The 24,793-nt window shown below is 39.9% G+C and overlaps 2 long non-coding RNA genes across 3 annotated transcripts; one reads left to right on the forward strand and one right to left on the reverse strand.

Annotated features, from left to right (window-relative positions):
- Positions 1–1,408: 1,408 nt before the first annotated feature.
- Positions 1,409–9,798, reverse strand: LOC109273149 (uncharacterized). Of its 2 annotated transcripts, none has more exons than XR_002082854.2 (3): positions 9,500–9,798; positions 7,650–7,772; positions 1,409–5,960 (listed from the first exon to the last, which is right to left on the reverse strand). It is a non-coding gene; the product is annotated as an uncharacterized LOC109273149 (long non-coding RNA). The 2 variants fall into 2 exon arrangements; XR_002082855.2 differs by having other exon boundaries at positions 7,640–7,772.
- Positions 9,799–10,084: 286 nt separating this feature from the next.
- On the forward strand, positions 10,085–22,228 carry LOC109273267 (uncharacterized). Its single transcript, XR_008419925.1, has 4 exons — positions 10,085–12,658; positions 13,095–13,219; positions 19,916–20,050; positions 21,111–22,228. It is a non-coding gene; the product is annotated as an uncharacterized LOC109273267 (long non-coding RNA).
- The last annotated feature ends 2,565 nt before the right edge of the window (positions 22,229–24,793 follow it).

Below are 24,793 nucleotides of genomic sequence, written 5' to 3' on the forward strand. Positions count from 1 at the left end.
CCCAGATTTCTCAGTCCTCCCACGATCTCTGAGAAGTGTGCCACCGTGCCTCCTGGAGGCTGAGCCCCGGTCTCCCACAAGGATATTCTCTCGGCGGCTGCTTCTTGCCTGTCCCCATTCTCCATCCCCTTACTGATATTTCCTGGGATCTTATTCCACGTCTATTCGCAAAAAACCCTGTGTCAGGATCTGCTTCTGGGGGAGCCCAAATTAAGACAGACAGGTTCAACCTCAGGCCTTCCGTATTCTCATGAATATCTTCTGCTGAGATGCAGTTTCTTTAAAAGGCAGTTTACCTGTGGTGCCGCTCTGCAGGTTCAGAGCACGCTCCTTTGGAAAATGTTTCAGACTCCGTAACTCATGTTTATGAATATGGTTACTCAGGGTAAAGATTTTTTTTTTTTCCTTTTGACTCTGGTCTGAATAATCATGAGCGGTATTGCAAGCGGAAAGTTTCAGCAGAAGAAAACCAGGGAAATTAAGAAAATCACAATCATTCCCGAGGTGGTCGGGAAACTCTTCTGCAGGTCACTGATTCAGCAAGAAGTTACCAAGTCTTGTGTATGCACAGGGCACTGTGTGGTGCCAGGATCGTTGTCATTGTAAATTTGATCCTGGGGAGTGCCTTCCCTAGTCATGAAAGCCGGGAGGATATTCATGGTGCTTAACTAAAAAGGAGCGAAATGGATTTCAGAATGCAGCTTGCTCAGATACTGTTTCTGGAACCGGGATCTAGAGAGGAATTCCTTCCCGTTTTTTTGTTTTTTTTTTAATTTTTTTTTCAACGTTTTTTATTTATTTTTGGGACAGAGAGAGACAGAGCATGAACGGGGGAGGGGCAGAGAGAGAGGGAGACACAGAATCGGAAACAGGCTCCAGGCTCTGAGCCATCAGCCCAGAGCCTGACGCGGGGCTCGAACTCACGGACCGCGAGATCGCGACCTGGCTGAAGTCGGACGCTTAACCAACTGCGCCACCCAGGCGCCCCTTCCTTCCGGTTTTTGAGTGAAGAGAGGCCACTCCCAAATAAGCGCACATCCAGACCCCTAAGGCGGCTGGTTGGTGCGTGCACACGTTCATTAGGTCTTGTGAAAATGTGACACATTTTTTAAAAAAATAAATCAATTTCATATGCTACCCCATGTAGTCCTCAGCTTTTTCTAATTGCTTCACAGAAGCTTGTTTTGTTTCCCCAACACGGTTGTGCGATGTGTTGTATCCTCCCACCATCTTGTCCAATTGTAACGGCGCACGGTAAGTTCACCCACTTAATAATCTCACAAGGGTTCGCTGCATGTTTGTGATACATCAGGCACTGACTTCTGGGAACGATGCCCACTCACTACCGCAACCCCTCTCCCCACCCCCATCGCTCTTGCCATGAAAAATCAATAAAGAACACATAGTCTTGACTTTCAGGGATTTTCTCATTTATTTGCAGAGACAGGCAAAGAGCAATTTTCCAAATGGTACAGTAAGTGCTATGAAAGAAGAGAGTATGGAATGGAGAAGTTGCAGCCCATTCAGATTTGGGAAGGCTGAGAGAACAGGTGGGGCCAGGGGCGAGCCCGGAGTATGTGTCATCTAAACCTCATGTATACATGCAGGACTTAGCCCGCATGTCCTTAAGGATGTAGCCGGTTGGAGAGAGGGCATTGGAGGCAGAAAGGAAAACACAGACAAGGGTCTAGACGTGGAGAAGAGCATGGGCTGTTTGGGAACTGCAAGCGTTCAACAGAGCTGGAGAGTAGAGTCTGCTCAGGGCTGGCAAAAGAAGAGGTGAGCCAGAATGTGAAAGGCTTGCACATTCTGCTATGCAGTGTAGACCATTTTGGAAAGGTAACAGGGAGAGACTGAAAACTTTTGAACAGGGTAGTAAAAAATCAGTTTTCACCTCGTTTCGCTCTGACTGCTTCTTGGAAACTGAATTGTGGGAGAAAAGTCAGGAAGGCAGGAAACCATTTAGGTGGTATCGCAGTAGCCTTGAAGGGATCGGGTGATAGAGCGGGCTGGCATCTGGAAATGGAGAGATGTGGATAGAAGTGTTAAGAGGGGAAGAGAGGCTACATGTAAGGAGGTACGTGTGCGTGGCGGGGTGGGGGGCATGGAAAGTAAGTGTATTCCATGTAGAAGAGCCCACTGGGCTGAGGAAGGATTTAGCCTCGCTTGGGGGGGGCTAGAAGTCTCATTTCCTGTGTTGTTATTTCCCCTTGAAGCTCTTGGCTCCCAGATCTTTGATCACGTGCTGTTACTTCCGCTCGAAGCTCTTGGCTCCGAGATCTTTGATCACGTGTGACAAAACCCCACGCACTTTCCCCTTTGGTCTGAATGTGCTGACAAGGCAAAACAAGACACTTTCACATCCTGTTCTTTAGCTCATGGTTGATTAACGGAGATTAAAACTCTCTGCTCTCCGAAGGTAGCAAGCTAGCCATATTTGGGAAAAACCATTTCCTGTTTTGATAAATAAGGCTTATTTCTGCAGCTTGCAAAGCCAGGGTGTAAAACCACCTCATTTGCAAACGTCTATAAAAGTCGAGGTGCTCCGAAGATATTTAGACTGGGGTTGATACTCCTATTGTGATAGCCTCCCTCATTTTGGTCTCCTAACTTGTCTGGTTTTTGTCTTTGACAGTTTGCCTCAGGATGGCACCTTGCCTCCAGATTCCCATCTGCTCCAGCCAGGTAATAAGGCCATCTGGAGCCTTTTGTGCTCCATTCCTGGCTGGCAACCCAGGGGACTAAAGGTGAGTCCTGATCCTGGTCCTATGTCCAGACTCTTGTCTGTTGGAAGCATGGTAAGAATTTGATTTTGATTTTTTTTTTTTTTTTTTTTTGAGTCTTTGGTTGATTTCTGGTGATGGATTTTTTTTTTTTTTTTTTTTTTGGTTTTGTAGTTAGATAATTTGGCTATCTCTGTAAGTGAATTAAATGGCTTATAGATATTTTTCTCTTTTGAATGAAAGATGACAGAAAATCATGTTTGTTACTCTTTTCTGTTTGTTTGTTCATTTTTCCCCAATTTTGAACTCAAATCAACTAAGAATTTGTACCCATTAGAGAAGAGCTCTTTTTATATGAAAAATGAGTTTTGTATTTTTAGGTTTACCCCTGATGTATGGGCTAAAATTTTGGAATAGAAGCTATAAGTTTTCTAGGTTTTTATGTATGTTTATGTGTCTATAGATATGTAATATTTTCCTACTTCCAGATGGTATTACTAAATTAGATTATAATAAAATTGTTAAAGAGTTTTATTCTAATTGACTTAGAGTTAGCTAAAGGCATATACAAATAAAGGACTATTCCTAAAAATTCCCAGATATTGAAAAAATTAAATTTCTAATACTTTCAATGTCCTCAAAATACATTCTTATAGGCAGTAATTCAAATGTTCTAAGAATTCAAGTTTACATAATTTAGGTAACTCTAGCAAATGAGACTAATTTAATATTATTGGTTTAATAAAAACAGCTATATCTTCTGAGTTGTCAGCATTAAATGTAATAGAAACATATATTTTAATTTTATGCATGTTTTTCCTCAATTTATAAAGTTTGGCTGATTTAATACACTATCATTTCAGTTACTATATTTTAAGATTATAAAAATGTACATTTGTATTAGTCAAATTAAGTCATTATTTGGACAAACTTTATTTCAAAGTAATTATATTTTGCAGTATGTCAGCTTAAAGACAGTGTCCAAAATGAATTGGTAGCTTAAAACCTTGGACTGATGCTAAATTGACTTAATTTATGAATATTTATTAGACACCTAAATCCTATCTAAGTAAGAGAAAAAATTGACGCATTAATTGCTGAATACAATTTCATTTTATATACTTTTGGACTTTTACTTTTATATAATACAGAGAGGCTATCTATTTGGGTCTGTTAATGCACATGTTCATTTTTGCCACATTGAGAAGCTGTACCTATAAGGAACGCTTATGACTATAAAAATTATGAGATGTTGAGATGTATATTTATAAACTTTGCTAGTCTGCTAGAAAATACTGGTATATGAAAGACAGTTTACAGTTATTTACTAGCAGATACTCCTTCCTTGACCAAACTTTAGTTAGGCTCCTGTGAGCCTTCTTCTAGACTAGGCTCGACCTTGGCCTGCTGAGCCCCCACTTTAGCAATGAATCCTAAGCTAGTTAATTGACACTTGCCCCCCTTTATATGGGATCATCCTTGATATCTGATCAAGCTCCTCATACCCTGCCCTAGATATCTAAGTCCTTGGTACCTGCTTTTAGTAAGAATCCTGTTCAGCCAGTTTAGCAGGAATCCCCCGACTTTGGTATCTAACCAAGTTCTTCTTAGTAATTTCCTATCCACTCACCCCCTCCCTGGCCCTTTGGCTGAGATCTCCAGCTGTCTGTGCTGCATGGGAATGGGATACCAAAGTCTCTCTCCTCTACTGCACTAGTTCTAATAAGATCTGCCTCGCGGCTTTAACACATTCCCTGGGAATAACTCTTCTCTTACACCGTCTCCTGGTTTTCTATATGCAGTAGAAGTGGCTGTAGTGAAAACTTAGAATCAATATATGTGAATGAGACTCTAACAGGAGTGATAGTAGCAGAGAGGAGCAACTTTGCACATGAAGTGTGCAGGGGGTATTTTGTTAAGAAAAACAAGAGTAGCTTTGTTCCAAAGTAAAATAACTGCTTCCCAAATGAGAGACAAGTGTATGACAAACTTGTCTGGATAGAGAAAGTTGTAGATGGTTCATGGAAAAGGAATTGTATTTCTTAGAGTCAAAGCTGGCTAAGGCTGATGGGCTTATTTATAAGATTGTTGTTATGAATCTTTTTTTCCATTTCTTTTTTTTTAATTTAAATATAAGATTTTTAATAAGAGTGTTAGTACCAAATATGCTGTTTCAAAACTAGCATTTGGTTTTCTTTCTATTAAAATGACATTTTTTTCCCTTGGATTACTGGTGTTTTCTTAATAAGTGCTTGTAAAAAATATTTTTCTTTACCTTTAGAATAATCTGCCTAGAAAACAACTATTCAGGGTCTTATTAGACTCATTTCCTATACTTTGTGTTGACTTTATCATATCTTTAATTACTCGAGAGAACAAAGTCTTTTCACTTGAAAAGAATTGGAGTTCTTTATAGTCACGTCCCTTCTATGACTACTTTTAAATTTATATCTTCATTTTGGCTAATTAGGTAACCAACTATTATTTCTCAGTAATCCACTGTCCTATTTAATCAAGTGTTCAAATTTCCTGACTACTTTTTGTATTTTACTTTCCAAAAATCAAATCCTAAATGATATCTTTTGCCGAAGAAATTGTCAAGAAAAAAAAAAAAAGTTAAGTCTGGACCCGAGTAAGGAGAGGTATTATTGAATGAGACTATTGCAGAGAGATGCTCAAAGCCTGAGCCAGAGCAGTGTCAGGCAGGTGGGGGGGGGGGGGGGGGTGGAGCGGGGGGGACAAGCAAAGTTTCTGTAAGCAGAGACCCTGGGATAGGTGCCTGTGCAAAGCAGAAGGACGCCATGCTAACAGCTGGTGTGCGGAAGGTGCCTTGAAACATAATGAACTGCATCCAGTGTTGTACTAGTAGAAAAGTTGAGGCAGGAAAGTTGTGTCCTCGGGCACAAGGACTTGGGATTCTGGTCTCAGTTGAAGTAAACAAGCAAAAGTGCAGAAAGTTTGCAGAGTTGGGACCTAGTGGTTCTCAGCAAAGCAGCCTAAACTTATATGAAGCATAAAGTTGCCTCAGCCTTGTCAGTCCCTCTCTTTGTTCAAGGTGGGCTCAGAGAGACTCTTCATGGACAATTCAAGGATAAGGAATAACTCAAACAGCGGATGGCTGAGTGAGATAGACCTCAGGGCCACCATATTCTCAGTGATGACCCTAGAAGACCAATTGAATCATCTGTTTGGAGTGCAGGCAGAGGTCAATTGTTTCAGTGTTCTTAAATGGGATGCCTAAAATTAAAAAAAAGATAAATGTTAGCACAAAGGAATGTATTAAAGAGCCAGAAGTCAAACCCTAAGAGTATCCAATCTAGTGAAACTCAGGAGGTCAGTGGATGAAATCGTTTCATTGTGCAGCACTGCTCCCTGAGTCGTATCGTGATCTTAATTATGCTACTCAGAGCTCGGGTTATCTCCCTTATCAGGGGATACATGACCTGAGCATTTCACCAGACTTTCTTAGTGACCCAGACAGCAGCTTGTCCAGAGAGCAACCAGGTTCACGCCTGGACTGTTGCAGTGTTTCTTCAGATCCTGGGGGAAAAGGCCAGTGACAAAGCAACCTAGAGTCCGAATAAGGATCTGGGAAATCATGTTTTGGTTCTCAGTGACTTGAAGTCAGGAAAAAGGGAGAAAAGTTGTACAGGTTAGTTTGAAAAGTTATAGCCAGGTATTGAAGGAATCTGCAAGAATTGAAAATTTGGTAAGGGCTGACAATCTCTCTAAAGTAAACATTCAAATCTGATTTATAAGTAGGTATCACCACTAGTTTATCTACAGTGGGAAAAGAAGCTAATTAAGTGTCTATAAGACGAGATAGAGTTTGCATATCAATCAGCTACCTGCAGTTTACAGAGGTGCAAAATAGCTCAAAGGCAATGAATAGGGTCAGAATCCGGTAATCCAAAAGAGCATGCTATAGTTTCCCATTGAAACACCAAAGGCTCTCTACAGTCCCTTTCCCCTCTTGATCAAAGACAATCTCAAAGAAAGATGACTCTTGGTCACAAAATAAGGCTGGTCTCACTGGAGGTGGCCTGGTTATTTACATAGATGCAGCAAGAACGACGTGGTACCACGTAGGTCTTATACTGGCTTCTCTGGACGCTTTCAGAAAGAATCTCAGATTGGACTTTCCAGAGCCTCTTGAGGCTAGGAAGCCGAGCCAAACCTTCACCATCATTTTCCACCTGCAGTACCTAGTGATTTGGTGGGCATTCCTCTCTTCCTGAGGTCCTCAAAATAGCCTAGGATTCCTGAGCCTGCCAGGAAGTGACCTTCCTTGCTCACCTATAAGGCTGGGAACCCTATAAAGCCGGTTGCCAGGCCAGTTTTCCCAAGACGGACTTTGTAAGCATTGGCCCATCATGTCAACCTTAATTGCTGAAAAGCGTCTGGTCACATCTGACGAAACGAGCGTCATTCTCAACTGTGACATTATAGGCAGAGCCAGCCTTGATTAACCAATGCTTCCAGTTATGTCCTATTAACAAGGTGGACAGGCTCTTACTGAATCTATGCAAATAACTACAGTGCCACGAAAACAGGGATACTCCACGAGACTTCCCAGAATTTGGAAGGGTGAGGCAGGGCAGAGAAGAGGAATGTTTCCTTTGTGTTTCACAAGAGCACAGTCTACTAAATTGTTGTGAGTGCTAGATAGCTTGAGAGAAGAGAGAAAGTGCATCCTTACATCCAGAAAATAGAACACGAGAGCATCAGCACTGTTCCAAACAAAGCCCATAATCATGAATGATCAGTTCATTCAGTCCTATGTAATAATTCTTGTTCCATTTGATCTTGGATTAATAGTCCATAAATCTATATTCTCCCCTAGAGTTCCAGAAATCCTGACTTAGTCTACCAGGGTGGTCCCAAAGTTATTTAAGCAGTGCCATCAGAAGACTTACCCAAGAGTACCTGGCTGGCATAGTCTGCTTCCACGGGTCTCTAAGATAATCCTTTTTTGTTGAAGACAGAGCACTCAGTCGGTAGCTGATTTGCAAGGGCTCTTCGGGAAGCATCAGAGTAACATAAAACCACCTGTGAAGGACAGAAAACTTAAAATAGCCATGGTTAGTTCATTTTGATAATTTTCAAAGGTGAAAGATCTGAGCAGAGTTCACTATAAAAATAATACAATTGATGAAGAAATTTGATTTTTATGGGACACTGAAAAAGTCAGTTCAATCAGTTTTAGGCAAAACATGCTAATGTTTAATTAGCATCGTTAATCCTGTTTTCAAAGAAGACTGGATATTATATGTAGTTTATGAAAATGGATGAGTATAATCTTTAGAGGAAAACATGACAGATACAATATCATGGTTCTGAGACATGATATACCATGAACATATATCAAGCATATTGTTAAAATATAGCAATGGTATATCCAGATAATCAAGCAATAAGTAAACTTAACCTGAATGAGTTTAGGAAGAACATGCTTGAGTAAAATAAAAATGTGTTCTTACAAGGCTGATAACTCAAAAGGCATAACTGTATTTATTAAACCAACAACATTTAAACTAGCCTCGTTTGCCAAAGATTTACCTCGTGAGCCTGAATTTTAAAAACATATTGGTAAACTTTTATAAGAATACTTTTTTCCCCCACATTAAACATATTAGAGATTTAATTGTCTCGGTTTCTGGGAATTTCGGAAATATTTAAAATTCTATAAACTCCTATTTATCTCTTATCCAACCCAGAAGGAGCTCCTTTAAGGGACTTTAGAATTTAATGTGGTCATACCATTTGGAGGTAGGAAAATAGTACACGTGTATAATACAACATACATATACGCACATACAGATGGACACAAATAAAGAGCTTATAGCTTTAAATTTTAATTAAAAAATTTTAGAGCTGGTTCAGATATAAACGCAAAGACTCAAAACTCACTGGTTCATGTAAAAGAGCTGACTCTAATCCCTGCCTCACTTTTACCTTTTTACAAGGATTGTGTTTCTGGCAGATGGGGCAAATTGAAGTAACCTGCTCAATGTAAGAGCTGAAGCAGTCTCCCCAGTATTTGTGGAGGAGACCCTCAAGATGTACTTGGCCCCGATATGTATCCAATGGAGGCTGTGGACTGCATTTTGGGAGAGTGACAGAGGAGAGACCAAGTGGCCATTGGTGTCTCCAAAGCCCATCTGAGTAAAGAAAACTTGAAGCGTATTTCTAATTAGCTTTTTCAGCTGCAGGCTTTTGCTCCTGGGGTCGCTGGGCTCCTCACAGCCCCGACAGTGGTAAGGGACTTAAATATCAGGTGTCTACAGGACGAGGAGCCTGAGTGAGAAAGGAAAGGCCTGGCAGGGTGGATGACAGAGGAGGTAGAGGCGTTGAAGGGGGGAGAACGAAGGATTCTAGGGAGCTGAAGGGAAAGTTGAAGGTGGAAAAAGGGAGGCAGAGTTAGAGGAGGATGATGGGAAGGGATAGGTCTTAGAAAACACCGAGGAAGAGAAATGGCCTTGGAAGGAAGCAGTGGTCTCTGAAAATGTTTGTGGAAGAGACTTTGTTCTGTTTCTTTGTACCAAACAATAAAAGCAGGGCACCGTTTGGATGAAATCTTGGAGTCATGGGATTCAGGAGCCCTGCTCAGAATAAGTCAATGTAATCCAAGAGTCAGGGGCTTTAACTATACTCAGAAAAGCTGGAAGAAGGCAGAGAAATAGAAGGAAAAAAGACAAAAATGAAGAATAAAGCCAAGTCTTTACCATGCTACAATAGACACATGTGTGAAGCACTAGACCAGGATTTAGACTCACCACTGTGGATCCCAACTTCCCCGGCCAGGAAAGGAGCCAGCATCTGATCAGATGGCATTGACGCCTGGGTGAAGAAAGCAAGGTCCTGGGGGCATCTGACATTCTGTCAGAGTTACAGCGTCATCCCTGTGAAAGAAAAAAAATGCAGTGGATGTTACTATGAAGGATGTTACTATGTTCATATGAAGGGGGTTATTGCAATAGGGGGAGAGGAGTATCATAATAGGAAGATGCTCTAAGACTAAGTCAGAAATGTATCTGGGGAGGGATAGGTGGGCAGAGCTTTTAAATGCAGAGACGCCTGGGATAGGTGGCTGTGGAGAGTAGGAGGTGGGGAGCTGAAAACTGGTAGGGGAGGGGGTTCTTGAAACTTAACCTTCATCAAATATTGTACTAACAGGGAAGTTAAGGCAGGAAGTGTTGGTTTGTGGTTAAGCACATGGGGCAGGGGTTGCTCTTAAGAGGAGCAAACAAATTCAAGTGCAGAAAATTTACATGGGATTGAGGGCTTTGTGGTCCCGAAATTGTGTCAAGCTCAAAGTTTGATTAACCTCGTCAGCACTTAAAATTGTTTTTGAGATTTTGCAAAGGGTTCCCACTAAGATTTGTTTTGTCACCTTGTAAAGAAAGAAATGTTGGGAATAATTAGGGTTATTGATAGGTTACTAATGATGTGTTACGTGGGAAATACTCTCAAATCAGAAGAAATGCTTAGACCTCCCTAGGTTAAATTTGTTTGGGTAAAACATTATTAGTGTAAATATTTAAACAATTGTATCCTGTATGGGAAGGTTCTAGACAATGATCAGTGTTTTTGCTGACCATGATACGTTTCTGTGTATCAGAGTTTTAGTGTTGCTTTGCCTGTAAAACAAAAGCAGTATTATATTAGCAGTCATACTTTTAGTTATTTTTAAAAACATTAAGTTGGTTGCAACTTTACATCTTTAATGCGAATTCAGTGTATTTCCTGGCTAGTTTTCTACTGGGGATTCACATCATTTATCTATAAAGTTTTATTAATCTACTACTGATGTTTAAAAGCCTACTTTAGATGTATTAAATCTATTTACTTGATAGTCTTGACATATTCTTGATATATTCTAACTTTGTACTAGGTTTACATCTAATATTTCAGGATTTTTATCTTATACCTGAAAATGTTTTCTCTGTGAAGATTATGTTTATGTGTTTTCATAAATTAAATGCAATCTCTTCTTTGAAAATAGGCACGAATCTTTGTGTTTAAACATGTTTTGTCAAAACCTTTTTTGGATTGACTTTATTTTGTTCTCTGTGCCATGGACACAACCAGATACGCTTGTCGATTGCATGATTATTGTCATGAACTCTCTTCAGATCATTCTCTTTTGAAAATATCAGTAGGAAGTAAATAATAGACCTTCTAGTCTTTTGTCAGCTACAGACAGTTTGTATGCTTTGTTTTACTCCTGATGCTTCCATGAAAATACCTGGAATCAGCTGGAAGGCAGAGTGTTCCATATTTAACAAAGGATTGTCTTAAGAGCCTGGAGACTCTGCCAGATACTCTTGGGTGCAGGCTTCTGATGGCATTGTTTAACTATGAGATCATACCAGTGGACTGAGTCAGGAGTTCCAGACATCCAGTGAAGAAGTAGATGTGTTCCTGAGACTACTAACCCTGGATCAAGTGGAACAAGAATTATTACACAGGACTGAATGAACTGATCATTCATGATTATGAGCTTTGTTTGGAACAGTGCTGATGCTCTCGTGTTCTATTTTCTGGATGTAAGGATGCACTTTCTCTCTTCTCTCAAGCTATCTAGCACTCACAACAATTTAGTAGACTGTGCTCTTGTGAAACACAAAGGAAACATTCCTCTTCTCTGCCCTGCCTCACCCTTCCAAATTCTGGGAAGTCTCGTGGAGTATCCCTGTTTTCGTGGCACTGTAGTTATTTGCATAGATTCAGTAAGAGCCTGTCCACCTTGTTAATAGGACATAACTGGAAGCATTGGTTAATCAAGGCTGGCTCTGCCTATAATGTCACAGTTGAGAATGACGCTCGTTTCGTCAGATGTGACCAGACGCTTTTCAGCAATTAAGGTTGACATGATGGGCCAATGCTTACAAAGTCCGTCTTGGGAAAACTGGCCTGGCAACCGGCTTTATAGGGTTCCCAGCCTTATAGGTGAGCAAGGAAGGTCACTTCCTGGCAGGCTCAGGAATCCTAGGCTATTTTGAGGACCTCAGGAAGAGAGGAATGCCCACCAAATCACTAGGTACTGCAGGTGGAAAATGATGGTGAAGGTTTGGCTCGGCTTCCTAGCCTCAAGAGGCTCTGGAAAGTCCAATCTGAGATTCTTTCTGAAAGCGTCCAGAGAAGCCAGTATAAGACCTACGTGGTACCACGTCGTTCTTGCTGCATCTATGTAAATAACCAGGCCACCTCCAGTGAGACCAGCCTTATTTTGTGACCAAGAGTCATCTTTCTTTGAGATTGTCTTTGATCAAGAGGGGAAAGGGACTGTAGAGAGCCTTTGGTGTTTCAATGGGAAACTATAGCATGCTCTTTTGGATTACCGGATTCTGACCCTATTCATTGCCTTTGAGCTGTTTTGCACCTCTGTAAATTGCAGATCTATCTGGAAACTTTGTTTTGTCTGGTAACTAAGCTTTCTGTTTCCCTGTGCAAAAAGCAGTTTGATGTTTACTTCTAAATTGCACTGTGTTTTCTCACCTTGCACAACTTGTCAACCCTTAACCAGATTTTCAGTTCTTACAGTTTCCTTCAATATTTGGCTATAAACTAATCTTAGCCTCAAAATAAACTTTCCCATTTTTCTGCCTCCTTCTTGACTTGGAGTCATGAGAACTACAAACCGATTGCCAGGTTTTTATTGGGACTCTGAAATTGCCTCTGCTGGTCTTTGCCTCCAAAATCTGAAGAGTCACTGCAAGCTGAAGCCTAAGGACTTTTTATAAGATTGGAAGGACTCATCATCCCACCTGATCATTCATGGTCCAGCTCTTTCCATGCATAGGCCGCTGCTTGCACTACCAAGCAAGTGTGGCGAAATACTCAAGCCATCCATCCTTATTGGAGAAGAAACAATGCTGTGGACACCACCACCAATACAATTGACATCTCAGCTTCAAAAAACTCAGTCAGTGGTAAGAGACTGAATATACAAACAATCACCAGACCGGGTACAAAAATAGAGCTCTGACCCACAGCCTCTAGAGCAATTAGTCTAAGAAGCCCAATATAACCTATTCAATATCAGTCCCAAATCAGGACCTGGTCAATAATTGCCAGCTTCCCTAATTTTTGCCCTCACTTCTAACTTATATGTCTAACAAATATATTCTAATCAATCATATAAGATGGTCCACTTCTAGTTAGTTCTCTAGCTTCTGAAAGCCGACTGCCTCTAATTAGCATTCACCTAAGGTCGTCCTGTTTTCCACTCCAGAGCTTTCCACAACTCTACCTGCATTTGAGTTTCTGCCCATCTCAGGTGATGGTGGTAATTCTCTTGCTATAGCAAGTTCTGAATGAACCGCATTTGTTTGTTTTCATTTGAGTGATCTTCATTTCTTACCACAGTTTTCTTGGAAGTTCCACCAAAATACAGTTGGCACTGACCATCACCGTGGCCTCCAGTCTTAGACCAGGCACCCAGAACCTGTTGTGCCTCACTGCTCACTGCTCATCAAGTCCACAACGACGTGGTAAGTCATCACAGGCCTGAACTCTACACTTCGTGTTGAGTTCCTTGGTCTTTCTTCTGAGTTTTGTAGCCAGGTTTTGTTATTGGTGCCATTTGTTTGTATCATTGGTGGAATCAAGCCATTCTTTTCATCCCTTTTTGTTTGCATTTGTGTTACTGCTCCGTGGGTTGCTGTCTAAAAGTGCTGTAGGTCACAAGGAGAATCATATGGTAGAACACAGGCATATGCCTTCGGAGCATATTTTTCATGGCAGCCTCACACACCAATGAGTTTGCCATTCTTACAAGAACTGCCCATTTGGACAAACTTTGTTGTAAGTCACCCAATAAAACTGGATGAGGTTCTTTCCATCTCAAGATTTTGTCCTTTGGGCTTTTTCCCCCCTTTTTGATTCAGAGAGAGCATTCTCTCTGATATTCCACATGCCAGAGGGCACACATTGTCGAGTCTGTGTTTGAAGGTGACCAATCATGAGTTTGGGTTTTGGAATATGCGTTGCACACACATTTCATTTCTACCAGCATTGGCAGCTCTCATGGGATCATTTAAATCTAAATCATCTCCTCTTCTGGGAAAACTCTTGTTTCACATATCCACTCTCAAGACAGTCCTTACTCTTGTACTTATCTTTCCAAATGTTGTAATTTTCCCAAGTATGAATTAAGCCTTTAGTGGGCATTTGACTTGGGGCATTTGACTTCAAAACATTGTTCATTTGAAAGGTTCCTTAGAAAAGAAAGGAATACGATTTCTCAGTACATACGGGCAGCATCTTTTGATTGGTACACAGAGACCTCCAAACAAAGTTTAAATAAAAAATCACTTCACCAAAAGTTTCTTTGGCCAAGGCTATGAGGAATTTGACAAACTTAAGGAACAACAAAGTACTTTCTCTAGTAAATCCTCTTTCTTGTCCTTCAGCTGCTTCCCTATATCCTACTCTCCTTTTTCCCTCTTATCATTTCAATCTCTTTCCTCTGTCGACACCTCCATCTGCTTGTCCAGACCCTTTCCCCAACTCTTAAAACTACCAAAACCAGTTGCCTCTAAAAATCCATCCTTCTCATGTGCTAGGTATGCAGGGAACTAGAGAATCTAAACCTTGCACTCAAGCTCTAATTCTTAGAATTCTAAAGATTTCTCTAAACTTAGGTAAGACCAGCAAATACCCATAAAAATTTTTTAGAATTCAACTTGTACACATGTTGGTTGGAAACTCAGATGCTTACTTCCGTATGGCAAATGCTGATTGGACCTACCCAATAAGGGACCTATAAGAACCCCCTTTTCACATTAAGCTTGAGGCTCAAAAAGAAGCTCAAAAAGCAAGCTAGGTAAAGTCTCCTGAACACCATACATAAAACATTTTTAATAAACGGTCATTGGACCATAATTCCATGCGATAAAAGTAAAGATGAAACAATGGGATATTTTTTAGGATAGACTAGAAAATATCTTCCAAAAATGTGTGGGAGTGAGAGATGTTGATTGAACAGCAGCCCTTTCATCTCATTTTGTCAATGTTGCTGAACCTGAGATTGGGCACCTAATTCAAAGAAAGAAATTAGAATGGGAAATAGCCCCTTTATCTGAACTAAAACACCTGACCTAACATTTTGAAATGGCTTTAGAATAAAAATAAGACAAGACTTAAAATAACCTTGGGCCCTGAAGATCAAACAGCTAAGTAGACCACTACCTATTGATAAGGACATTTGTAGATATTGTAGAAAAAAAGGAGGGGCACTGGAAAAAAAATGTCTCATCTTAACAAAAGAAAAACCAAAATGAAAAAAATCTCTCAACTCAGATTAATAAGGAAGGAAAATGCGTTCAATAGTCTGGACTACTTTTAAACAAAGTGAATTATAAATATAGATGGTCAACCTCATTAATTCTTGGTAGATATGGGTACTGCTTTATGTTAAATCCTACCTCTTTCTCAACACATTCCTCAGAGAAAACATAGCACACACAGGAGCAGGTATCTCAAATAATCTGCAGCCATTAGCTGTAACCCTGTGTCCTTAACTGAAAAACAGTCTTTTTTGTCCTGTGATGCCACCCTTGCAAAGTTAATAAGGGGATATTTACTTTGCAAATGTGCACGAGAGGAGCTATATATTGAAATTCCAGAGGACTCCTCTATTCATAATCAAATTGCATCTGCTCTGGATATACCTTTGCCTTCTCCGTAATATTTAATACATACCTCTGATAAAAATCTTGACATCATAACTGACACTTTATGGACTAAAAATGCCAACATCAGAATTGGAATGGAATTGGAGGTGAATCTATTAAAATTCAGATAGATCATACCAAACCATTACCCTAACTTTCCCAGTATCCTTTGAGGCCAGACACACAAAGGAAGAGCTCAAACCTAGCTTTAAAAACCTTCTTCTCAAAGATCTTTTCATAGTCTGCACTAGCCCTTGCTACACTCTCATCCTGCCAAAAAAGAAACCAAATGGATGAAGATATAAATTGTTCAAGACTTCAAGACCATCAACAAAATTGTTATCTTTTGTTTCCGTGTAGTATGCAATTCAAATACCATCTAATCTGCCTACTGCCTCTGGCTTCATTGTTCATTTGAAAGGATCTTTGCTTTGCCTTTTTCAGCATGCCTCTAGACCATGCCTTCCACTGAGGAGGACCACAATATCCCTGGGCAGTCATGCCTCAGGGGTGCACTGAAGCCATCAACCACTTTTCCCCAGGTCTTTAATCAAGATTTATAAGATCCAAATTTCCCTTGTGATTTAGTTCTGATATAATATAATATAACATAATAATCTCTTACTTTGTTCAGAGGACAAGGAAGCTTGTGAAAAGAATCTTTTACTTACTCTCAGCCTTAGCAGAAAAGGAACATGATGCTTCAAAAGATAAATTACAAATGTTCCGCAATACAGTCCATTATTTAGGAAATGACCTACGTAAGAAAGGGAAATATTCTCCTGATAGATTAAAGACTATCCAAATTTATCCTAGACCTCTTTCAAGCTGACAACTGGGAGGATTTCTAGGTTTAATTGGAAATTGCAGGCAATGGGTACCAAACTTTTCTGTGATTGCAACACGTCTTTATGAATTGTCTAAGTCTTTGGTAAGAGACTCAGATCTGGGAGCCCAGATATAAATAGGCCTTGTGTACCTAAAGAAGGCCCTTCAATGGCCTCCTTCTTCAGGTATTCCTAACTAGAAAGCCATTTCATTAAATTGTGCATGAACGATTTGAAGAAGCCCTTAGGGTTTCAATTCAATTTCATGGGAATCATCAAAAGCCAGTTGCTTACTATTGTCTCACCCTTGACCCTATTGTAAAGGCTTTTTCCCTCTTGACTTAAGGTAATCGGTGCCATCACAAAAGTCGCCAGTGCTTCTGCTGAACTAGTTCTAGGCTCTCCACTTACTCTCATGGTTCCTCATGCGACACAGACATTACTATTGACTGAGAACACACAACACTTTTCAGCCAACTGATTAACCTCTGAAGAGATTCTGTTAACTCTCTCCTCTTTACTCTTCACCCTTGAGACAACCTGAATCCATGCCACTCTCCTGCTCCTAAAAGAATTGCAACAGCTTGATTGTCTTACTTCAGTTAGGGAGCTATCTGTACCTCACAGATGCACAATGTATTAAAGATCCCACTGAGAAATCTGACCTAATATTATTTGCTGAGGGAGCGTACCTCAACTGAAACTGGAGATTATCAAGCAGGAAATGCTATCAGTAATTTAAGAAGATGCTTCTTTAGAATATAGTCCTCTACCCGAAGTAAAATCAGTCCAGATGGCAAAACTTAACTGCCCTTCCTAGAGCTTTTCCACTCGCTAATGATCAGAGAATACATATGTGTATATATACGAATAGCAGATCTGCTTTTGTAGTACAAGACTCTGGGATGCCTTCTTCATAACAAAGGGGGTTCTCAGCTCTGCTGGCATCCTCCTAAAAATGGACAACAAGTTATGGAATTTTTAGATGTCCTCCTACTTCCTAGAGGGATGGCTACTATAAAGATTGAAGCCCATGTAAAAAGAGATAATACAGAAGCTAAAGAAAATGCTGTAGGAGATCATTATGCTAAAAACTCTCCTTAACCAAAGTTATAAGCCTACCGAAACCCTCAAAGGATATATCTCTGGAAGGATTCAAAGAGGCCATTAAAAATATCAACGTATGGCGTCCGATTTTGAAAAGGAAGGATCTGGTTGTATCTTTCACTCAGATAATCTCTGGAGTGCTCAAGATGGCAGTGCGGTTAAACCAGATAAATTCAAGTGGATATTAACTACATTTCTTCATGAAACTACTCATTACAGACAAATTGATCATCTTAACATAGGTGAGAAAATTTTAAAATGATAGCTGAGGTTATTTTCAGGTCATGTGTCACCTGTCAACAACCTAATCCTGGAAAATCTGTAAAGGGGAGACACAGCCAGGACCTCAGTGGGACTTTGAACACCTTGAGATGGATTTTAACTGGCATCAACTTCTATGATATTTGAATATTTTTAGTTATTGTACATCTATATTCAGGATGGGCTGCAGCATTTCTTTGCTGAAAAGCTACAGGTCTTATGGTCACTAAAAAGCTGCTTGATTTTGTATTTTCAGCCTGAGGCATCTCGACTTTTATATCAAGCGATCAGGATGTGCACTTACCAGACACCCTTGTGAGAAAATTCTGTAAGATGTTACCCTTACTTACAAACTATACTGTTCTTATCACCCACAATCTTCTGAAAAGGTTGAAAAGACTGATGAAAATCCTTGAATTTAAATTAACAAAACTTTCAGAAATCCTCGAGTTCTCTTGTCAAAGACACTCTCACTAGGTCTTACGGCTCTACAGTTCACTCCCTCTGGGACACATCAATTATCCCCCTGTGAACTGGTAACTGCAAGATCCATGCATTTGGGAATTTTATCTCTGATATTAGACTCCACCCTACTGCATGGTGACATGGCAAAAAATTTACAAGGGGCTCTTGTATTACACCCAGTTCTATCACCAGTGGTTAAGGGTACCTCCCCAAAACATTTTTCTGAATCACCTCTTCATGATCTTCCGCTAGGATATTTTGTCTGTTGGAAGAAACATCAGAGGAAATCTGCTGCCTTTGATCTCAATGGAAGGAACTTTATCAGGTACTATTAGCAACAAATACAACAGTGAAATGCCAGGGAGCCAATGTTGGTTTCACGCTTAACAATTAAGGAAGCAATTCAGAATTCTGCACAATTACAAGGCTACTTTAATAGGGGAATTTAAATTGAGGATACTCTGAGATCTTGTAGACACAAATGATCTTTGGAAGGAAACAGCTCACCTAATCTCTTTGGAACAAGCAGATGGCTTCAGACAATGAATAGTTTCTGCCCAGGGTGTTGGACCAAGACCTCTGTCTGATTCCTGTTTTACCTATCTACTACTAATAATTATCCTTATTTTCTATAGATCCTTGGTTGCTATTCACACATAAAAGCTCTTTCTCTCCTTTTTCCATCCTTATATAATTGTTAGGCCAGAACATACTCATTCTAATGCCATCATTAGACTATCTCAAACAGTAGCTACTGCCTGTGGTCTTACTGACAGCCGGATATGCCATCTATCACTGTATCCCATTATAAAACCTCTGAGGAATTCCATTCTCACCAAATGAGACTATAAGGAATGGTCTAACGAGACTATAAGGAATGATGTTTCCATTTGCACTTACATGGAAAAATGACCTTAAACAAATAAGCCTGTGACTTTATCAGTGTCCATGTATGCAAAAGAACCAATTATTGCAATCAGTCAGACCCTATATAATTTTAAACTTTATTTCCCACAACTTTCTAAGGGCAATGGACCAAATGCTTGCCATCTGGAAGAAATTAACAGGAACCCAAATATGTACCCCAACTGATAGAAGGCATTAGTTTTGACCTCATGATACATATAACTCATTATTTCCTAGATCTCACGTATCCCTACCAAGTACTACTTTCTTTGTAACCAGGATTCCTGATTCTGTTTGTTTCAGACTAACACCTTTAAGAACAGTAGTCCAATGCTTGTCTGTGGACCGAAACCTTAATTCTATAAATCACCATGGCTAGAAATTCCAACTCAGACATAGGTTGAAAAATGAAGCCACTCTTGATTATTCAGGACACTACCTGTAGGAATTACTGATTCATGGTTCATGATACTATTCCCATCAGTGGGAATCATACAAGTAGAAAAAGGTGTAAGAAACCTCACTAATTTGCATAACTTACTAATGATACCATCTCTCGCTTAGACGGAATACAGATCACTTTCAACTCATTGGCATGAGTGACATGTCTACTCATTGGTGGCCAATTGCATTGCTGTAAATTTCTTTTAAGCTAGTCATAATGGCACTTGTGCTATTGCTAATAGTTCTTACTGTACTTGGATTAACAAAATAGGGTGGAACAGGCTATACATTGCTTAAGGAGAATGCTATTTGGCTATCTAAAGTTAGTCCTCATGGCCTATGATATTTGTTCTCTTGGCTTGGGTTGGGCAACTGGGATTTGTTTTGAAGCATTTTATAGGGACTATTAATTGTTTTTGTTTTTGGTCATGCGATCATTATGCTGAACTGTTGTATTCTATCCAGAGTCTTAAATGTTCTCACACAGCCGTTCTCTCATCAGATGATCCCAATGATGACAAAACAACTGAAAGGTCAGGAAGATCTCGCATACAGTTGACTATGGAGGTGACTAACAATCTCTGAGCAGCGCAGATCTGGATCACTAGCTTTCTCTGAATTGGCCAACTTCTTGCAAGTGAGTTAATGATTGAAATGAGGAACTGGGAGACTGACTGTACATACAGGCAATGGCCAGACTCTCAGACTATAAAAACAGAGTTCTGATCCACAGCCTCAGTAGCAATCAGCCTGGCAGGCCAACTCACCATTTCTGCAGCAACTGCCCCAAATGGTCGAGTCTTGATTAATAACCACCTGATTCCCTAAGTTTTGTCCCTCATTTCCAAAAAAAGTAAAAAATGTTCCCCTAATTAGTTAGGGGAACTAATAGCATGCCCTAACTCGAGTTAGTCTCATTCTAATTTCTTCATGCCAACAGCATCCTATCAGGGCGTACCTAGTCTTTCTTCCCTTTTATTTCACCATACAGCTGGTCCACTAAGTTGTGCCTTGAGTCTCTGCCAAGTATAAGTGATGGTGGCTGACTTCCATATGGTCGCAAGTTCTGAATAGTCTTTGCTTGTTCTCATTTGGGCGGCCTTCATTTATTTCCGTAGAAGTGCTGCTTAATCAAAAGATTTTCTTCCACCAGCCTTTTGGAATCCACTAAACCTGTGACTCACAAGGTTGACTCCTAGTTCTTTGCTTTAATTCCATCTTTACAAAAAAAGTTGATTTATTTATTTTGAGAGAGAGAGAGAGCATGTGCTGAAGGGTCAAAGAGAGAGGGAGAGAGAGAGAGAGAGAGAGAGAGAGACAGAGAGAGAGAGAGAGAGAGAATCACTAGCAGTTTCCACAGCATAAGTGTGGAGCCTGATGCAGGGCTTGAACTCATGAACTGTGAGATCATGACCTGGGCCAAAATTGAGAGTCAGACCGACTGAGCCACCCCATTTTTTAAAAATGTTTATTTATTTTGAGAGATAGGGGGAGGGGAGGAGGGGAAGAGAGAGAGGGAGAGAGAGAATCCTAAGCAGGCTCCGCACTGGCAACATAGAGCCTGAGTCGGGGCTCAAACTCACAAACCAAGAGATCATGACCTGAGCCAAAATCAAGAGTCAGACGCTTAACCAACTGAGCTATCCAGGTGCTCCAATTCCATCTTTTATATTGATATTTTTTATTTTTCATTTCAGATAACCCTGTTTAAGATGTCCGGACTTCAAGATTCTAAAACAATTGACCTTTGCTATAACCTCTCAACAGATGGTCCAGCTTATTTTACGGGAACAACACCAACAAAAGTCCTAGACAGATCCTGCTTTGTCTCACTCAGGAGGTTTATGCTGGTCTTTTACTTGTTTAGCTTAGTTTATTATATTCATTCTTATTGAACAAAAGGAGGGTTTGACAGTGTCAGCTCTGTATTTATCTGAGCTCTGTATTCCTGGAAAACATTGATGGTTAATAAATCCCCCATCTTTTGTGTTCAGTTTCTTACTGAAAAGAGCCACCACCCTTCTGCATACCATTTATGGAAGACTCCTCATCCATTTTTTCTCGTGACTCCAATAAGAGTTGTGTGTCAAGGTGTCTATGGAAAATTGATTTTTGGCAAAGATGCCAGCACCATTCAAAGGCAAAAGCATAGTGCTTTCAACAAATGATTCTGGGACAACTGGATACAGTCACACACAGGAGAATGAAGTTGGATCTTTACCTCACCACTATATAAAAAATAACTCAAAGTGAATCAAAAATCCAAGTCTAAGAGCTAAAACTGTGGGATTCTTAGAAGAAAACATAGAGGTAAATGTTCATGACATCAGGTGTGGCAATGGAATTTGAGATATGACTCCAAACACAAGCAACAAGACAAAAAAACAGATAAATTGAGCTTCATTAAAATTAAAAAATTTGTGGGATGCCTGATGGCTCGGTTGGTTAAGGATCAGATTTCAGCTGAGGTCATGATCTCACATTTCGTGGGTTCGAGCGCCATGGCGGGCTCTGTGCTGATAGAGCACAGGCTCTAAGGAGACTGGAGCCTGCTTCAGATTCTTCTCCACCTCTCTCTGCCCTTCCCCTGCTCACACTCTGTCTCTCAAAAAAGAATAAAAAACATTAAAAAATAAAAAATATATTAAAACTTTTGTGCTTCAAAAGATACTATCAAGAAAGTGAAAAGACAACCTAAAGACTATAGCTATATTTGAAAATTGTGTATCTGATAAGGAGCTTGTATCTAGAATATATAAAGAATTCTTACAATTCAGTAATAAAAATGACAAATAACCTAGTTTAAAAAGGCAAAGGATTTGAATGGACATTTCTCCAAAGATGACATACAAATGGCTGATAAGCATATGAAAATATGCTGTAGATCATTAGTCATCAAGTAAGTGCAGATCAAAACCACAATGAGATATTACTTCAAACCCACTAGCCTAGAATCAAAAGGTAGGTCAATAACAAGTGTTGGCAAGGATGTGGAGAAACTGAAACCCCTCTAGATTGCTAGTGGGAAGGCAATGTCACTACTACAGAAAACAATCTGACAGTTTCTTCAAATGATTTACCCTATGATCTAGACATTCCACTCCTAGAGATACGGCCAACAGAAAAAACAAAACAAAACAAAACAAAACAAAAAAAAACCCCTATGTCTGCACAAAAAGTTGTACACAAATGTTTACAGCAACAATATTCATAATAGCCAAAAGGTAGAATCAACCCAATGTCCAGCTGGATATTTGGATAAACAAAATATGATACATCCGTACAATGAAATATTATTTCGCCATGAAAAGGAAAGAATGACTGACATATGCTATAACACGGACAAATCTTGAGCGCATTAAACTAAGTAAAAGATGCCAGTGACAAAAGACCACATATTGTATTATCCGTTTCTATGAAACGTCCAGAATAAGAAAATGTAAAAAGATAGAAAATGAGATAATGGTTGCTTAGGGCTGGAAAGGATGGTGGGTGGGGAAGGGATGGGAGGTGATAGCTAAATCCGATGTTCTTTTCTTAAATTGAGATGACAAAAATATTCTAAAATTGATTGTAAGGATGGTTTCAAATCTGTAAATAAAAATAATTGTGCCTTTTAAATGAGTGAATTTTATGGTATGTGAATTATGTCTCAAGAGAGCTGTTAAGACACAAGGAGACAAATGGCCCGTGTTTGCAGATGTTTAGTAGCCTGTTTCCTGAATACAGGAAGTTGGGAGCCCAGTTTGAACTACCTTTGTCCCTTGTGATTCACAGTGCCAGCATTTTCACTAATACGATTCTCTTAATTCTGTGGGTTTTTACGAAGTTGAGAAGTTCACTCTATTGCCACAAAACTGCATCCATAATTATTTTTGAGTCAGATCTTCTAATTCTGACTGCCTAAGCGAATTCAGAGGGCCGAGGCTTTTGTCTTCCTGAGAGCGTCTACTGGGCACCACTTTCAGTATTTAAAGATCTTAACAAAAATGTTACAGTTACTGCTATACAACAAACCATACCAAAACCTAGTGAATTAACACAATCATGATTTTTAATATGTCTGATCGTTTCGTGGATCAGCCTGGAGATTCCCAAGCCGATTCTGCCTGCGCTCACATATGTGTTGTTTCAGCTAGAGATTTGGCTGGACTGGAAGGTGCAAAATGACCTCACTCACACGTTTGACCCTTGGTTCTGGCCTTTGGCTGAGATTCTTCAGTTTTTTCTCCATATGACCTCTCATCTGTCAGTAGGCTAGTTCAGCTGCCTTCCCTGGCTAAGGGAAGTTTTCCAAGAGAACCGAAGCAGAAGATGCAAAGCCTTTTAAAGCTCAACCCCGGAAGTTGCATTATGTCATTTCCACCATATTCCATTGGCCAAAGCAAGTTATACTGGTCTAGATTCAAGAGGATGGAAAAACAGATTCCACAACCAGACGGCGGGCAAAGGGAAAGCCGCTCTGCAACATATCTTTGTCTTACTGAGATAGGAAGGGTTAGGGACGTTAAACAACTTCTGCAGTCCTTACAAGGATTTTGGACTTTATTGCTTGGAACATCTCTAAAATATACTAGTAACAGAGAATTATATGATCAGTTTGTGTTTTAGAGAGATAACTCTGAGAGCAGTGTGGAAGATGAACTGAAGAGAGGAAAAACAGAAGTTAGGCACAGTGTATTTAGAAAAATAATGCAGTTGTCCACCTGGAGATGACAAGGGCTCGAAGAGAGATTGAATGAGGAGATGGCTTATGGATTTTTAAATCTGACTCAGTGTTAGGCAAGTGTCAAGATTTTATATAGCATGACAACTCACTATACCATGACTATATGTATATGTAATAAATTACATATAACATCTCTAGTAATACATATATGTGTTGTAAAACTGTATCAAGTGAAAGGAAGGGAATGGTGAGCACAGAGTTTGGGATGATGACTGTCTTAGATGAGGGATGTAAACTATTATAAAAGTTTTGGATTTGTGATTGGGTAGTAGATTCATATGTGCTTATTATATTGCTACAAAAAGAGAAAGCAAAGAGAAAGAGTTGTAGACCAAAGGTGTAAGCATAGTGTGAAACAGGGATTGTTCTTTATATATCTGATCCATGAAGGAAAATGATAATGCTGATCTGCTTTGTGGATCTCCAGTGAGATGGGTTAGTATGTACTATGCAGCATTTCTCCACCTTGCTTGCTCCAGAATCATTTGTCCACAGATGAAGTGTGGAAGCTGCCAAGGCACTTATTTCACAGATGAGGAAAATGAGTTTATGAGATGTAAAACAAACTTGCTCTTCTTTCTTATTCTGTTTTCTTTCTCCCTCCCTCCCTCCCTCCCTTCCTTCCCTCCTTCCTTCCTTCCCCTCTTTCCT

The sequence above is a fragment of the Panthera pardus genome, unplaced genomic scaffold, assembly GCF_024362965.1.
Source record: "Panthera pardus isolate Hobbes unplaced genomic scaffold, ASM2436296v1 HiC_scaffold_7, whole genome shotgun sequence".
Lineage (NCBI taxonomy): Eukaryota > Metazoa > Chordata > Mammalia > Carnivora > Felidae > Panthera > Panthera pardus.